Below are 17,347 nucleotides of genomic sequence, written 5' to 3'. Positions count from 1 at the left end.
AGAGATGATATTTATTTTATCTACTCCTGACAATGAAGTTTAAATTGTTACTTAAAGCTCCTACCCGCAAAATATCCATTCAGACAGAGGTTAATTCTTCACAGTCATACTTGACATTGAACATTTTGTCGTCAGAGCTAAGCAATTGGACGTTTCTGCCCTAAAAATGGGTGGAGTTGGATCTTCCAAATGCTGGATAAAGAAAATAAAACATGGCCAAAAGGGACAGTTATTGCCAAATCAAACAAATGGGTTTGGGGCTTGCTAAATAAAACAGACTATTTCTAATGATTCAATGCAAGGAAAAATGTGGCCTTTCCCCAAAGCGCTGGGAAGTATTTCTCACCTAAGTACTCTGAGAAAGTGATCTTTTATATCCTGTAAGGCCATGAAAAGGTGAACATATACATGAGGTTGGAGAAGGAATTCTTTTCCCTCTTCCTCTGGACAGCTGCTGTTCTAGCTCTGTGCTGGGACAAAGGGCTAGATCCCATGTCCTCATGTCTCTTTGTCAAACCAGTTGGTTCTAATGAAGTTTGATGGTTTGTCTTAAGCAGTCAGAGTTAACAGCATGGCAGGAAAGCCAGTAACAACTCTCAGTTAAAAGTCCCTGAGACCACAAAACCTTAGGTAAGACTGAATTTTAACATCCAAACAGCTCTCAGCTCATAACTCCCAAGTCCAAACACCATAAAGCCATCTTAGCAAAGGAACAAAGATGCAACTTTGAGGACCGGGGGGGGGGGGGGGGAAGGAGGAGGGTTGGGGGAATACAGATTTTTACTTTAATTAACAACTTGGGCAGGATATAAATCACAGGTACAGTTTCCTGGAGGTCAGATCATTTTCGTGAAGGTGGCTGTACAGTACAGCCGTTTGCACTGTCCAGGCTCACGAGAGGTTAAATACCTAATCAACAACTGTGTAGCCCTCTCTACTGGCTTCCTTTTCCTTTTTGCATTTCCTCTCTTAACAATTGGATACTATTCTTGAGTGATTAGCATAGCGCATGGTCTCTTTTCTCATTTTCCAACTTCATCCTTTGGAACCAAAAGTGAATAACAAGCCTTCGTGAGCTTCCTGCCATGTTTCTCGCTTACGAATAGAATAGACTGTGGATTTCTGGAAGTGCCCAGTTAAAGGGAAGTACGCCCCCTAAGCCCCAGTGTCCTGGTGAGCAGCGCCCCGCACCCCACCTCATCCTCATGGGCCTCTAGGGTAGGGTGCTGACACTGCAGAAGCACGTTGATTATCAGGCACGCCAGCTCAGGTAAATTAACTTAATGAAACAGATGACTCTGTATATGTATTAAGTATACCTCTGAAACGGACGAGGTTCAAATTTCCTCTCAGCTAATGAGCCTGCGATAGGACCTTGGCAGAAGTGTCATCCTTCTGCTGCCACTAAAAGCCTTTCTGCAGCCCTGCATCCTATCTTTCTGTTGGGGGGAGGTGGGGGGGGGGTGCTGGAAAAGTAGGCAGAACCTTAACAAGCTGCCCAGCTTCCAAAACGCAGACAGCAGTAGTTGCCTATCTAAGTCGTGATGGATGGTACACAAAAATGCCTGGCTCCTTCACAGATATTCCGGCCCGCAACAAATTAAGGACTTAAACCTTTGCGCTCGGCAGATAGCCAGTGTATTGTTGGGGACTGCTGTGGCTCTCTAATTATATCCAGCCCGATAATCATCCATTCTGCTGTTGAGAATGGCTGGTACCCGGGGACTTTAATTTCACTGTCCCCCTCCACCAGATAATGCCTGACCCTGTGTCACTTCATGCAACACACTGAAGGAGACAAATGAGTTTTTCTCTGACTCTGTTAAATTAACTAATGGATTCTGGTTGCGAAACTGGCATAATGATAAGCCAAGCCTCTCTGTGGGTCCTGGGTGGACACGTAGACAGTCTCTTCAGGGTGTTATTAACTTCAGGCATTAAAATAAAAGAGCAACAAAAACAAGAAAGAATCTGGCCAGTGTCAATAAAGAATCTGTTTAGTATGAATAGTGATTAGCCGGACGGTTTATGTTTCAGCCAGTTATTTTAGTATCTCGAGACACAGCTGTAAGAGAGCTGTTTCCAGACTAGGTCTAAAACTAAGAATTAAGTGACCAATTTTAATCAGTATCTTCCCCTTGTCTTTGAGTGCTGTGTTCTCCTAACCAGAAGGTGGCTTTTATTCAAGATGGCGGTCCATCCATCCATTGTAAATAAACCTTGTAGATCCTTAAGTATCTTAGAATGAAAGGAACCACTGTTTACATTACTTTCATTCGACCACAAAAGGCACTAGTACTTCTGATAATTGGTAAAGGACATCGCACTCTGTATGGCAGCGTAACTGTACAGATTCCACCGTCGTAGCTGTGTAGACACTCCCTCTTCCACATGGTCTTAATTTTTAATATGTAGTTTTCTTTCAGTTCACTCAAATATTGTGGGTTTCATTTTCATGCAGCTGAAAAGATAAATGTCCTTTCCCATGTTCCCATCAGAATTCTGTGTGTTCTGGGAGGTTAAAAAATTAAAACTCAGCTGTTCAATACTGTATTAAGACCGAAATTTGGCATCCCAGATGTGAATTTGTTTCCAAAAGGAAACAGAATCTGGTAAGTTTTTTTTTTTTTTTTTGAGGAAAAAATATTTTAAAAGCTTAACTTATTTAGAAAGACTCCTACTTTTCTGCTTTGTTTTAAACAAAATAGTATACACGTTTGTATACAATTCTAGCTCCTTTGGACTTCTGAAGAGTGAAAATCCATATTAGTCTAAAATTTTTACCTTTAAAAACAGGCTGTGGAATTTATAGGAAGAAGTTGTAGAACCTTTCTTGATCAGTGACAAAAAAATGCCTGCTTGCTGTCATTTTAGGTGGCATATTTTCAGAAGGGGTCCCTCTGCTCGCGAGGAATTTACTTTTGCAAAGTAATCTTATTTTGTTGTGTTTACCATGTGTCAGGCTCAGATCGAACCCTTATGTGTCATGACTCATTTAATCCTCATAACACCTTGACATGCATGCCATTATTATCCCCATTCTACAGGTGAGGAGACTTCCCCAGGTCACATACTCGTAAGTGGGGCCGATGGACTTGAACCCTGGGCAGGCTGACTTCAAAGCCCACATCCTTAACTACTATGTACTCTGCCCTCTAATTACAGTATTTCCCCAATCTTAAATTTACTACACATTTCCTAAGTGTCCATTAGTCTGTGCACAGGGCATTGTACTCGACACTGGGTGGTGAGGATGGTAGGGGGAGGATCTGGAGTGGGAAAAAAAAGGGAACAAAGTTTTAAAAGCACACATTTCTGACGACCGTTCTGTAAGCAAAGCGGACCTGACTCAGTGGCCGTAATAGGATTCAGTGAACCCCGCTGTATCTGATTGGTCCTTCCAGTTTGCGGAATCGTGGGACCCAGAGGTTAGTGTCTCTGAAGCATGTGGGTCCCCAGACCCAATCTACCTGGAGACATTTGTAGGGGCACAGTTCAAAAACCACCCGAACCCCAGTGGTAAAAGTCCTCACTTCCATTCCACTGCCTTGTTATTTTCCCTCGGACTCTCGCGGACATCAGTAACAATGCCTTTGGATGTGGTTGCTTTGAAATTGCTGGCACTTAGCGCTCGGTCACACACAAGCCAATTGTTAAAGTGTCATTAGCGCAGACCCAGACAGAGATGACAGGTATAAACAGTTTATAATTTACAAAGTGCAGGATCAGGTTTCCTCATGCCCTCTGCCAACAGCTCACCACCACACCTTCGCTTGGCCCTGTGTGGGTACTGTACACATTCTCACAGCACTGTTCTAAAGGGAACCCTCTGCACCTGTGAAATGCACCTCTTACATAACATTTCGGTCTTCTGGGTCCTTTAAACTGTTCGCTCAAACTGCGCAAAGCTACTGATCAATTTCCAGGTTAACATTTTAAAAGGCTCCACGCAACTAAATAAACACATGTGCGGCAGAATACTCTGGGTGGACTGTTTTTCTACTCTGTGCTGTAGGTTTCCTCCTTTGTTTCCCCTTTTTTTAACCCGTGGTGTGCCAATGTACTGGACGGGAGGGGTCTGAAATGACTGGCCTTTCAAGAGTCCCCGCTGTGGCTGCTCCGTGCGCAGAGGAGGGCTTTCTGACGCCCTTTCAGCTGACTTAGCTGCCTTCTGCATTTTTCAATGCTGACATGTTTCAGTAAAACTTTTGACTAACTGGAATACTTGGGGGAGGGGCGTTCTGGGTGAGTGATTTCCTGGTTAAACTGAAAGTTATTTAGAAAGCCCTTGTTATTGAAAATCTTTCCAAAGTACATCAGTGCACTTTTCTCTGGAGTGAGGCAGCATTGCTGGAGAAAAACGGTACACAGTTGGAAAGGGCTACAAAGCCAATTCTGCAAAGCGGCAAAGGACTTCAGCTCCTGGTTCCTTTCTCTTGCTCAGAGGCAGCCCCTCTCTGGATTGGTGAGGCAGCTAGGACTCCAGACCCTTACTGCTCTCTTCTGAACCCCTTTCCCATCTCAGGGTGAAGGCCTCACTTCTACCAGGTGGATAAAATGAAGGCCAGGAGGCCATCGGCCCTCCCTTACCTTCCTGGCCCTTCCAGGCTTCCGGTCACCACTCGCACCCAAGGCTGCTGCACTGTCCTTCCCATGCCTTTGGGATCATCTCCCACCCTCCCCAAGGAGGCTGCTCAGCTCTTGGCCCTTTCTTCCCAGTCCCTTGACATGCCCACAGCCACCAAAGTGCTCTCGCAAAGCCCATCAGCAACAGAATCCAGTTGGCTTATCTCTGCAAGCCTGTTGATGACTCCTGAATGTGGCTGGATCTCCTTTCCCTCTCTGCATCCCGCTGCCACACCGCTGTGCTGACCTCATGTGTCTAGAGCGTAAATCAGACCTTGTCCCTCCACTGCTTCGGCCCACTTAGAACAACATGCAGGCTTGGGCTGGCTTAGCTCCTGCGAGCCCTGCCCCCTCCCTCACGCTGGCACGTCTTGTGGCTCCTTGGATACCCGAGAGCTCCTTCTGGCCTGGAGGTCCCTCTACCTGCAGAGCACCCCCCCCCCTTACTATCTCCTCCTTCTTTGGGTCTCAGTTCAGACGTTAACTCCTTGGAGATCCTTTCTGTGACCAGACCATCTGTGTGGGCTCCTGACACCCCCTCTTCACCACAACAGTCTTTTTCATGGCACCTTGTTCTTTCCCTTTATGCCAATGACCACAGGGTATAATGGAAAGGGTACTTGGGTGCTTGCTGGTTGAATTTGCCTCCACTAGGCTGTGAGTCCCATGAGTCCTTGGGACATGTCCTTTTTATTCACCACAAGACACCCAGTGCTGAGCCCCAGGTGGAGCACATAGTTACTGAATGAGTGAGTGAATAAATGACCGAACACATGAAGACTTTCTAGTAGGACTACAGGAACCCAACCAGAGACATAACTGAATAAGGAAGGACGGAAGAAATTCTCATTGTAAGCTCTCTAGCATTTGAAATGCCTGACCCATCTTTACATACACATAAATCAGGCCGCTCCTCCTGGGGGAGAAAAGCATTCAGCCTGATACAAATATCTGTCCTTTTCTAAGGAAAATGAGGTTCGAAAGTAAAGCACAGATACTGTGTTGCGAATAGTGACCAGGGTGGCCAGAAGGCCGGCAGGAAGGAGAGCAGCCTGGGGCCCAGTACGAAGAAGAAGCAAGTGGATGGGGGGTAACCTTGCCCAGGGGAGGAGGCTGAAGTTAGACCAAGTAACAAGGTCATCAGCCTGGCTGGGAAACAGGGAGGCTGGCTAGCAAGTGGGCTGCGGAACCGCAAGTCTGCACAAACGCGTCGGCTTTTAGGGGAAGAGGCCAGGAAGGATTTGGGTGGAGACGAACAGAAAGCGTGGTGAGGAAGCAGAAGGAGGCTGTTGTGAGCACGTACGAGTAAGCAGCAGGGGGTCTTGGGGGGCCCTTGGATTTGGCACAATTCGAAACTGATCGAGGTGGTCTCACACTTATCCTGACTTTGTGTCCTGACTTTGCAAATGGGTGTTTCAGGTGAGAGTGAAACACATCCAGAAAGAAGGCCACCCTCAACCTGAGGGATAAAGTGGGTAGCAGCCCATCAGCTGAGGTTCAGCTGCAGCCGGAAGGCATGGCTGTCCGTGTTGATGTCCTCCGCATTCTGGGAGAGATGACGTCGGCCCTGAGAAACGGGCTGATGCGGAGCTGAGGGACACATCAGGCCCCTTTCAGCATGGGTTCAGCTTTTGTATAGGTCATGATATAACCAGAGAAGGGGAGCTGCTGCTTCAGATGGTTCTATGACATGGGCCACACCCACTCCCCTCGATTTTTCATCGATCCAGGTGTTCCTCTATGGAGAGTGATTAGACCACAGATCTTCTAGAATGTTCCAGACCAGAAAGAGACACCAGTCATTGTGCATAGCCCTTCAGTTTTTCAGGCATTTTTTTTTAAAAAACATGAAAAAGAAATGAAATGCCATCCCTGAAATGACTCCATCAACTCAATCCTGTTTACTCAAAAGGAAATGATTTCGGATAAAGATGCCCACCTGGCTTTTAGCTCCCCCCCCAGCTCTGTCTACCTGCAAGGAAGAGAATAATTTCCCTTGCATCGGCAGATTCTCCAGGATCATCAGTCAGAGGACACAGAAGGCCCAGTGGCGCAGCCGCAGCCGGCACCAGGAAATCTGCCTTCGTCGCCCTCCGCCTCCCTGTTGCAATCAGATTAGTTCTTTGGGATTATTTTAAGAGTGATGGGAATTTAATTTTAGTTAGGAAGAGTCGAGTCTGTTGTTTACTTACAAACAAACAAAAGAGTCCTCTCCCCAGCACTAGGATTCCTGCTTGGCTGGTTTTAAATAGATGAGGCTGACCAGATATTTACCATCAGCTTGGTGAAGAAAGAGACATTGTCCTAGGGAGCTAGAGTCATGGGAACTGAGTCCACGCAGTGATGGATTGCTAACCGGGAGTGGACGGCGGCCAATCCCCGTCTCCCTGTACATTTCACAGAGGTGGGACCAGCACAGGAAAAGAAACAGTCCTGAAGTGCCAGCGTGTGGGGAGGACATCACCGCAATACCATCGTGAAACAAATGGCTGGCAGGAAAGCCACACACACACAAACAACAACAGCAAACTGGCAATATGCTTATCGGGGTCTGACCAAGAAAAAGGCCTCCGATCTTACAGTCCGTGGACACTGGCAAAAGTCCCAGGCCCTGCAGCTCGTGAATGACGCCCTGTGTATGGCCGCCTTCAGGTACCTCATTGTCAGCAGTGAGATGTTCTCAGCGGTGAAGGAACAGCTGCACAATGCAAGTAGCCTCTGAATGGCCAGAGAGCTTTTTTTTCAGGCCTCATGTGATTTCAAACACACACACACACACACACACACACACACACACACACACACACCCACTGGTGTTCTTTTGTGCTTTACAAAGGCCGTACTTCTCTGGCTCCAAGTTCAAGACTCACAGGCTACTAGGGAGGCAAGATGGACAATGTAATAGCATGCGTGGAAAAGAAAAGCAGAGGCGTGCCTTAAATTCGAGGCCATAATAAGAGCAGCCCAATATTTGGAACACCTACCTAACCAGGAGACGTGCAGACAGCAGTTAGAAGTTAAGTGTTTTGATTCATGAGTTGTTGATGAAAACTTTTGGGCAGCAGGCTCACACACACACACACACACACACACACACACACAGGCATGCACGCACGTGCACTCGCAGAGACCTATCAATAGGAAGCCACAGCACGTATTCATAATAAATACAATTCTTGTGGGGAGAGTGGGAACAGAACATGGCAGAAGGGTTCGAGCTGGAGATGCTCGAATTCACTTCCCGAGTCTGCAGAGAAGCCTGTTCTTCCGGAGCAGTCAGGTGGTGTGCCCGAAGACACGCAGACACTTCACAGTCCATAAGCCCTCAACACCCCTCAGGGAACACGTCCTGGTACTTGCATGCTGCCCTGCATGCTGCACAGTGTTTAGGGATCTGTGGAGACCGGATCGTGGGTTTTACTGTCAGTCCAGTCTGGGCTTGAACCCCTAGAACTGTTGTTTTCCTAGGGAAAATTCCTTTATGGAATTTTTTTTTTTTTAAGATTTCTTTATTTATTTCAGAGAGAGAGCATGAGCACTGTGGCTAGGGGCAGGGGGAGAGGGAGAGAGAGAATATCAAGCAGACTCTTCTGCTGAGTGCGGAGCCCGATGCGGGGCTTGATCTCACGACCTTGAGGTAATGACCTGACCAAAGTCAGGAGTCAGAGGCTTAACCAACGGAGCCACCCAGGGGCCCCTACTCTTCTGAATCTTAGCTAATTTCACTAAAAAATGGGAATCATGGTAACCCATGCCTTTAGGGCTGCTGCAGAGATTAAATGGACCAATAGGAAACATTAAAAAAATGTTGGTTCCATGGGGCGCCTGGGTGGCGCAGTCGTTAAAGCGTCTGCCTTCGGCTCAGGGCGTGATCCCGGCGTTCCGGGATGGAGTCCCATATCGGGCTCCTCTGCTGGGAGCCTGCTTCTTCCTCTCTCACTCACCTGCTGTGTTCCCTCTCTCGCTGGCTGTCTCTCTGTCACATAAATAAATAAAATCTTAAAAAAAAAAATGTTGGTTCCTGTGATTATTGCTATTAGTAGTAGTAGCTGCATTTCCACCTACTTGGGAATTTTAATATGTTTAGGAAAAAAGAAAGAAATAACAGGGAGGACATACAGAAATAACCCCAAAGATCTATGAGTGTGCATATGGGTAATATATGCAGGACCGATCACAGGGGCAGAACGTTTCATTGCTTTATCTGCTCTTAGAAACACAGGCCACGTGCTCTGTGGGAGTAACTGTCTGCTGCCTTCACCGATGAACACTGTCCCTCCTGTCCGTCTACTTGGGCTCAGTGCTTCAAGTTTGTTTTTTCCAGTGTTAGTAATAGGCGTTTGTTGATTCTTTAAAAACATTCTATCTTCCTCAAAGTAACGATTGCCAGGCCTTAACATTTTTTTCCTGAGGACTGGTGGGTGTCCTGAAGTCATGAATTTAGGTGGCTAAGATGCTGGCCTTCCTTGGTGGGGCCACCCAGCATGTTGGGATAATGGATTTTTTCGTGTCCCTGGTACTCCATGTTTTCTAAGGCTCTTCTAGCACCATTATCTTGTGTGAGGTTCTCGGGGTAGTTCTGTTCAGAGGAGCAGAACTTCACTTCAGTGTTGCTAGATGTGTTTCTGGTTTCAACAGCAGTTGGTAGTATTTTTGTCTCTTACGTTAGTTAACATATTATGTATCTGTTTGAATATACTTACGAGCTTTTCATGTACTTATATTAATCTTGGAGTTGGCAACGTTTTTCCATGGAAGTCATTCATAGAAAAGGACATTTACTTTTTTTTTAAATTTAAATTCAATTAGCCAACATATAGTATATCGTTAGTTTCAGATGTAGAATTCAGTAATTTATCAGGTGTATATAACACCCAGTGCTCATCACATCACGTGCCCTCCTTAATGCCCATCACCCAGTTACGCCATCCCCCCACTCCCCTCCCTTCCAGCAACTCTCAGAGTTTGTTTCCTAGAGTTAAGAGTCTCTCATGGTTTCTCTCCCTCTCTGATGACTTCCCATTCACTTTTCCCACCCTTCCCCTATATCTGCACTGTTTCTTATCTTCCACATATGAGTGAAATCATACGATAATTGTCCTTCTCTGACTGACTTATTTCGCTCAGCATAATACCCTCCAGTTCCATCCACGTTGATATAAATGGCAAGATTCATTTTTTGTTGGCTAATAGTCCATTGTACATATATACCACATCTTCTTTATCTATTCATCGGTCGACGGACATCTGGGCTCTTTCCATATTTTGGCTATTGTGGACATTGCTGCTATGAACATTAGGGTGCAGGTGCCCCTTCTTTTCACTACATCTGTGTCTTTGGGTAAATACGTAGTAGCACAATTGCTGGGTCATAGGGTAGCTCTATTTTTAACTTCTCGAGGAACCTCCACACTGATTTCCAGAATGGCTGTACCAGCTTGCGTTCCCACCCACAGTGTAGGAGGGATCCCCTTTCTCCGCATTCTCTCCAAAGTTTGTTGTTTTCTGACTTGGTACTTTTAGCCATTCTGACTGGTGTGAGGTGGTATCTCGTTGTGGTTTTGATTTGTATTTTCCTGTGCCGAGTGCTGTTGAGCATTGAGAATAATGTTTTCAATTGTTTCTTCTACAGTGCAGCAAATTTTTCTCCATTGTATATAAGGTGCAGTTTTAACCATTTGCCCCTTATCCTTGGGTACCACAACCCAATGCCCCCACCTCTGCAAGTTAGAACAAACGGCTTTTCATTCTTTAGCACCAGACAGCTTTTTACAGTGAGATTTGAGTTGTGATGACCTGGGCAAACATGATGGGGTAGTTCCATTTCTCAAAGCTGGAGGCCATATCGGGTTGCTTTGGTAGTTTCTGTTGAATTTTGGTGCTCTTCCTGGAATATGGGTCACATATTCCTAATTCACAGGCTGTTAAAGTTCTACAGACTATCAGGTATGCACATTATCTGACGCGCGATGAAAAGCATTTTTCCTATTTTGTAATCCGAGAACAAAACAAATCATTGACGGTCATTGCTTGGAAGACTCGTCCTGCCCCTATAGCCGGGCTGGCCTGTGTCCACACTCTCAGGTTACACTCCAAACACATGGCTCCCAGTATTCCGACGGGATAACCTGTACCTTTCCTTGCAGTGCATTTTAGTAATTCCTCTAATGCTGACCCACGTGGCTTTTGAAAGCATTTGTGTCTGATTAATTCCCCCAAGTCATACATACATGTAAAATAACTGATGGATTTCCTTCAATAACTTGATTTTCACTACTCAAATTGTGGACCCCATTTCTATCAGTGGTAGATGCTTAGATTAAATTATTACAGCTACTTTATATTTTAGTTTTTATTTTACTTCTGTCCTGGACTTTCTTAACCTTTTGATTTTTACATAAAACTTTAATTATTTAGGTCATCAGTCACATTCATTGCTTTTTCCAATGTGTCATAAATTAACAGTAGACACAGAATGCATTATATTACTTTAGTTAATTTTTACTTTGTTGAGTAAGTGTTCTTGGGAATGCTTTGATGTAATTGTTGGTTATGTTAAGTCTTACTTTCCATTATGGGATCATTTTACTCATTTTCTTGTGTTCAACTGTGTATTTTTAAAATAAAACTCCTTTCCTTATGTTGTAACATCTTGGTTAGGTAATAGATTGATCTTCTTTATATGCTGTCTGATATTTTCTTCAGATAATGAGATAGGATTAAAAAACTCATTGTTTTCAGGGCATGTAGTTATTCTAAAAAAAGATAGGTAGATAGATAGATAGATAGATAGATGTTTTTTTAGATTGGGAAGAATATCCATTATCATGCTTTTGATTCATATTCATTTCAAATACCACTTCCAAAGTAGGTGAGTAAAATATTACTACAGTAAATGTAGGCCATCTGGACCCCTGTCGTCATCACAGACTTTGCATCAGGGAGGCCATTTTCTGGCCCCTGCCTGTGGGTTGTCTCCACCATTGGAGACCACTGGATAAACTGTCTATCCCTGGACAAACTCCTGCTTCAGGGGTTCGCAAAGATCCTCTGATTTCTGGCTATTGTTGCTTTTCTAGGCACTTCTGTGGGGAGGGGCTGTCCGCTTGTCATACCCTGAAATGCCACTTTGGTCTCTCACTGTCAGAACCGTGACATGGCAGGATGAGGGGGTGGGGCAGGAAGCTGCACTGGAGTGTTGCCCCAAGATTGCCTGTTTGCTTGTCCTCAGGCCCGTTTCACTGAGACCGATGTGGTGTGTGGGCCTGTGTCACCTACCTAATTTCAAGAATGGGAGAGAGCGAGAGAGGGAAAAAAAAAAAAAAAAACCCAACTTGGCCCAGATGATCATTTTTCACTCGTGTCTTCCTTGGCAGTTTATTCTCATCTGACTGGCACCAATACCAGCCAACAACTTCTACTTGAGATCAGCATCATTTGGCACTTAGGTGACAGTATATTTCTGCATGGCTGAATGCAGACAGGAAAAAGTCTTGTGTAAATAATATTTTCCATTAGCAACATTGAACTGATGTCAAAGCTCTCAATCCATCCCAAGACAGTGAAATTCACGATCACGATATAGTAAGATGGCAATGCAAATGACTTACGGTGCAGAGTGTTCTGCCCCACTTGATACTATTTGGGGCAAAGTAAAGGAGTCAGATCTGGACCATGTCCTGCTCAGGCTGCAAAGGCTTGATAACATTCATGTGGATCAGCAGTGAGGGGTGGTTGGTGGTGGGGAGGGTGAACACAGAAACAGTTGAATCACAAGTTGGCCTGGCCACACAAAATGCTAATTAGCAATGATCCCTGTGTCCGGAGCCTTTTAAATATTTAAAATCAGAATTCAAATGAGCACCACCGGTCTGTTCACCTAAACTTGTTGTGTCTGTTTTTTTTCTTTCCGGAAGTCCTATTATGTCTATTGTGTGCTGGGGAGGAGAGAGGTAGAGTCATCCCCAAAACCATTATTTTGTTTTTAAAATGATAAGTAGCGTTCAAGGACATTTGAAAGCAATATTTTTAAAAGGCAACAACCCCAGACTAACATGAGTCAATAAAGGGTTAATTACTGTGCATGTTCCCCTGCTCAGAGGCCACCCACACAAGTTCATTCTGTCAGTACCGAGCCCGAGTTATTGTCATTACAAGTTCAAACGCTAATTAATAGTTAGAGTGAACTTGGTAACATCTTACACATGAACGGGTATCTAGGGCAGAAGAAAACTTCTTAAGTTCTTTAAGATGCTTTATTTACCCAGTTAAGCAGTCTCATGCGGAGCTAAGCACACGTCCCATCTTGGTAAATGCGCTGAGAGTTGCCCATGCATATTTGCATGGGGAGTTTGAGCTCATCATTTCTTACACCCCTTACGGACGATGTTTGCTAACCAAATCATGGGAAGTTCAAGAAGGGTGCCGCCAGGACTGCCCCACATTCTGCTGTTTACAGAAGATAGGAATCTGGCTGCTTCTTTGGGAGGTAGACTGTGTTCTAGCCGACACTCAGCATTTGCCTTTTCCTCTTCTTGTTCTGTCGTGTTTGATTTCTTCCCTGGAGACACCCACCCTCTTTATATACAGATAGCATTTTTGATAGCCCTTTTTAAGGACCTAACTGCCCCTTTATCTTTCATTAACGGGGTTCGGAAAACACTGGTTTTCTCCCCTCTCATTTACCTTAGACTTCAGGGAATTTAAAAACAAAATGGGTCTATGCACCTGCCGTTCAAAGGAACTAAACACACACGCACACAATTTGAAAAGGGCACCTGCCACACACTAGGATCCCCAAAGAATTTGGTTTTCTTTGCAGGTGAACTTTGCCCATGTGTAGATACCAGCACGTCAGGGCCAAACTGGTGGGGGTTTTCATCACTTTCAACCCTGGATACAGCTGGTTCCTGCATCGGGCTTGGAGAAACAGGACGTGTCTCTGGCAGAACGGTGAGTGGTGCGAGGAAGTGAGGGCTGTCCGGTCTCTTGTGGAAATTCAGCACTACTTCCTACACTCGCCGTCTTCAGTTCCCTAGACTGGCAACTACTTCCTTTACTCCCAGAGGCTGGTGCCTCAGCATCGCTTGAACCCTTGCCCTGGTATTTGTTTGTAATTTTGGAGAGAGCATCATTTTTCATTCTGAGCATTGAAATTCTGTGCATGTACGTCTGTTTGAATATCACAAAGCCCAAGCAGCCGATCATCAAGTTGAAGGTTTTTCCCCTGCTAAGCTCAAAAAATACTAGCTTTTCTCTTTCCAGATGATGTCAGTTTCATCTTTTTAACTACTGTGCGATGATGGTCCCCTTCCCTGGTAGGCCTGTAACTGAATTTCTTTAAGTCAGAGAAGTGCTATCTTCCCATTTTATAACTAAGTTGTTGATAACGTTTTTGGAAAACTCTTAGGGTTCAGTCAAAACCCCCTTCCCCGGCTCCCTCTCATGTAGCACGTGAGCAGAAGGACCCAGCTCAGGAGACCTTTTCTACCTGGAAACCCTCTGCTCTCACCATTTCTTCCAAACTCTAGATGGGTCTGGTCTCCTCCTCTCATTTTCCTCTTGGTCTGGTTCCTGCCAAAAATACTTTTTTCTTCCTGGAATAATTCTCATTACTCCTGAAACAAAACAGACTGCATAGAAATACCCGCTAATGTAAAAACCCTTATCCGTAGCATCTAGACTCATTACACTTTTAAATAAGGCCAAGAATTTCCATTTTAAATTCAGCGTGGTCAAGACCGCTCAACAGGTGGTCAAGGCGGATCACATGTGATAACCCTTAGATCTTCTCCAGAGGTTTATAATCTGACCACCTTTCTGACCTCCCAGGACTGTTTAACCCAGATTAGGTAGCAGAACTACCACCCCCATGTGCTGACCGTAGTCTGTGCTGGAAGAAGAAGAAGAGAAGTAAATAGGACAGTAGGACAAGGCAAGCAAGTGCCTTTAGATAATGTGGTTAAGCCTCACGGCTCCTAATCTAGTCTCCAGTGTGGTTGAATTCATGGCCAAAGTAGACCCTTTCACTTTTGTGGTGGATTTTGTCGTCTCTCTCTTCTCCTTTACTTCTCCATGTAGTGTTTTAATCTTTTGGGCAGCTCTTAAAAATACATCTGGAGGGTCTTTGATTATATGGCAGTCAACGTTCTCTGCTGCATTTCTCATTCAGATTAAATGTGCCTTGTCCAGATGGGAAAAAAGAACTCCCTTTGGTCCCTAATATTTCTAAGAACTAACTTGGCTACCAGAAAAACTGGAATAGACTCAAGGCTTTCTTTTAGTAACATATTTACACTTCTGGTTTATTACTGTTGAAGGTATTCCTTCTAACTGCTGGCCTGTGGGTGGCCCTTTCTTATCGAAGTTGGTTTCTGGGATCACTGAGGAATCTCTTTCCCTATCCTCTTTCCCAGGCCCAGGGCTGGGCTCAATCTAGGGCCCAGATGCAGTGTGCAGTTTCCTTGTGTATTTCTCAGAAGAGCTCCCCCCACCCTTCTTCGACTCTCAGGATGGGTTATGCCTGCCAAGCAGGACTGAGATCATTTTATCAATAAGTTACAAGGACAAAAACAGATTTGTAATTACTGTGATATCACCGTTTCTAGTCAATGTTTCTCTAGCTTGGTATTTATTGCTTTTAGACTTTGGCAGGAAAGGTGAAGTGGCAGAGGGTTTATCTGCAGCCTCACCCTCTATCGTTCTAGGAAACTATGAGAGAGGCTTATTCACATACTCCCTAATGGACCTGGTTGCCCTGGAAAATGGCAGCCCGGGGTGGGAAAGTAAAGACGAGGGCCAGTCTAGCCTCTCCATGTATGCCTGAGGTCGCCATTCAGATGGGGCGAGAGTATGCCCTGCAGAGAGATGTCTTGTCATCCCGCCAGTCTTCCTGGCCCCAGCTAGTGCCCTTGTCCATGGAGACTGCGGGGGTGATGGCAGAAGCCCACACTTGCCTGTTAGAACCCGGGAAGCACAGTACTGAACTGAGTTATTATTTCGTGAGGATGTTATGATGATTAAGATTGTTTTTAAAGGGCCATAAAGCATTTTGGAAGCAGGAAGCTTTAATAAAATGGTAAGTCATTTCAATAATAAGTATGTGTTGGAAACCAAGGGCAGAGTCTTGGTTGACTGGAGTCAAAGCTCTGGAACCTGACGAGAGCCATAATCGTCAAGGCCATTGAGATTAGTGTTACTCCTCTTATCACCCTGCTCTCTTCCCTCAGCTCCATTTGCCTACGTGGCCTCAGGGCCACTGGGCAAACATTGGGCTCCTGTGACTCTACAGGCGCCTGTCAACGTCCAAGTAACCACTTCTCTGAGACGCTGGCTTTACGATAAACTGGGGACATGTTCACACCCCTACAACGTGCTTAGCTAGTTATCTAGAGAGTCTGATCTGTTTTCTACGACAGCCCCACTTTTGTACCCTACCCTCCACGTGTTCTCACAGCTCCTGTCTAGGGATCCTTTCGACCGGTGCTTCTCACACACAGACGTGTACACCAACCCCCTTGTTGAAATGAGACTGTCCTTCGGTCTGTCTGTCGTGGGGCCTGAGCATCTGCATTCTGATAGCTTGCAGGTGGGGCCGCCGCTGGTTGGTGGGCGGGGCTTCACATCACCTGTCCACTGGGTCACAGCGCCGTGACTAGGTAGTGACTGGGAGCTCTTCCCCGGAGCCAGCAACTTTCCAGATTGCCTGGAGAGCCCCCAGACTCCTCACACAGACCCTTATCCTCACATCCCCTCCTCCAGTTAACACAGTAGCATAAGGGAGAACGACAGTGCTTTCAAAACTCAGCTCTCAGATCCAGAAAGCTGTCCTGAGCCCACCCACCCACTCTCCCCGACTCCCCACACTGTAGCCATTCCCACCTCTTTTATTGCTCATTATCACTAGTCTGAGCAAACACAAGCTTCAGCCTGATAAGCAACCAACTGACTTTTCCATAAATATAGATTGCCATGCAAAACAAAAAGAAAAGGGGAACAGAATGGAAAGGTGTTATATATTCAATTTATTTTCGGTTCCAAACCTATTTTTTCCCCTAGACTTGTTGCCTGATTTCCATTAAGTCATCCTGTTTGCTCTTTGCTTTTGCATCAGTTTTTCCTGCTACTCTAGAAAGATTTTTAAAGGATTAAAAAAAAAATTTATTAGCTTAAAAAAAAAAATCTGTCCTTTTTATTCTCATGGCATCAAAGAAGTGGTAGATAATACGGGGCCTGTGTACCAAGTGTCCCGAAGGGCCAGAGCCCTGATGCTGGTGAAAAACCTCGAATTCGGTTCTGTGGAAATATTTGCTTTCATGAGGTTCTTCCAGGTCATCCTAATTGGATTCCTAGCCACGGCCTGTGCTAACCCCTCTAACTGTATTCACCTGACATTTGTATTTGTTTATTTTTCAGTATTCAAACATACGAAAGTATAACTCCTAAGCATTAACTCCTTAAGTGTCAGCAGATTGCGGGGGAGGGTGTTAGCAGAAATTAGTGGTTTGTATATATTCTCCAGGTGAAAAGGCCTGCGTGTCAAAGCACTTACCATCTTTTTTCCTCATTCCTCGACTATTTGATTAATATTAGTGTACTGATTAAGAAAAGGCCTTTGTTTTTGTCTGTTCAGGAAGCTTCTACAAGCTTTTCTTTCATAACAGTATTACTAAGAAGCAAGCATTAAGAGCAGCTAATAATGTCTTTGGATCTGAACCAGAGG

General features: G+C 45.1%; 1 protein-coding gene and 1 long non-coding RNA gene across 3 annotated transcripts in view; one reads left to right on the top strand and one right to left on the bottom strand.

The window, feature by feature from the left end:
- The window catches only part of SEMA6A (semaphorin 6A), a 124,869-nt gene that overhangs the window by 82,276 nt on the left and 25,246 nt on the right, over positions 1-17,347 (bottom strand). The gene's annotated exons all lie outside the window — the stretch shown is intronic.
- Positions 12,886-17,347, top strand: part of LOC148110149 (uncharacterized) — a 169,116-nt gene continuing 164,654 nt past the window's right edge. The window contains exons 1-2 of the long non-coding RNA XR_015724600.1: positions 12,886-13,114; positions 13,448-13,578. This is a non-coding gene — a long non-coding RNA (uncharacterized LOC148110149). The remainder of the gene's footprint in view (positions 13,115-13,447; positions 13,579-17,347) is intronic.

Source organism: Ursus americanus, chromosome 5, assembly GCF_024610735.1.
Source record: "Ursus americanus isolate L20-20 chromosome 5, mUrsAme1.1.p, whole genome shotgun sequence".
Classification (NCBI taxonomy): domain Eukaryota; kingdom Metazoa; phylum Chordata; class Mammalia; order Carnivora; family Ursidae; genus Ursus; species Ursus americanus.
The sequence above is the reverse complement of the archived record's forward strand: the minus strand, read 5'-3'. Positions and strand labels throughout refer to the sequence as shown.